This window comes from Odontomachus brunneus, unplaced genomic scaffold, assembly GCF_010583005.1.
Source record: "Odontomachus brunneus isolate Ranch 3 - 2012 unplaced genomic scaffold, Obru_v1 Obru_scaffold_037, whole genome shotgun sequence".
In the NCBI taxonomy this organism is placed as follows: Eukaryota; Metazoa; Arthropoda; class Insecta; order Hymenoptera; family Formicidae; genus Odontomachus; species Odontomachus brunneus.
In genome coordinates, this window is record NW_022639487.1 from 538,791 (window position 1) to 539,536 (window position 746).

General features: G+C 46.9%; 1 protein-coding gene across 2 annotated transcripts in view; it reads left to right on the forward strand.

Moving 5' to 3' along the window:
* LOC116843963 (prolyl 4-hydroxylase subunit alpha-2) overlaps positions 1 to 746 on the forward strand; it is a 140,004-nt gene that overhangs the window by 6,105 nt on the left and 133,153 nt on the right. The window lies entirely within an intron of this gene.

Below are 746 nucleotides of genomic sequence, written 5' to 3' on the forward strand. Positions count from 1 at the left end.
TTGGGGGGGGGGGGATAACCCGATACTTCCTTCGCTTCGGCACGGCGAGAATACGAAGTGTTGTATAAATAATCGAATGGTTTAGTTAAATATGATATAGTATAATGTTATTACGTCACACACTACAAATCGTTCGATTTTCCGACGACGTCTCGCGGAGGTCTACACTTGTGGACGGAATCCAACAATTGTTCATTATGAGCGAGTCCAATTTAAAAGGCGGTAAAAGACGGCGTTCCCTCGCGCGTTAAACGACATCGAAACTTTTCTCGCTTTTCCCAGCCCGGCTTCTTTTTTTCTCGTCAGAACGGACTCTCCTCCGCTAGTCTACCTATCTACACGCCTGACTCTTAACCGATAATTAATTAATCGCGGCGTCCCCCTTTTCAGGTCCGTAGGAATTGATTCTCGTTAGAACGATGCGGTTAAGAGGCAAAAGAGGAGGGTAGGTTGAGACGAAGCCGGCGTAACAGTTCGGCGTAAAATGGGATATTCGCTCTTTTCCTCTTTGCCTGGAGACAGAGAGAGACAGAGGATTCCTTTTCACTGTCTGGCGGATTCCGCGCCGAAATTCCACGGATTTCCGGGAGGCATTGAGGTTTCTTTTCTTTTTTAAAATTACAATTTTGCGCACCGGAGAGGAATCCTCTTATTGCGGGCCGGCTCTGCGAATGGCGTCGCGACGATCTGAGTCATTAATATCGCGTGTATAATGCGACGATTATTTGGAGCCTTTCTTTTACCAC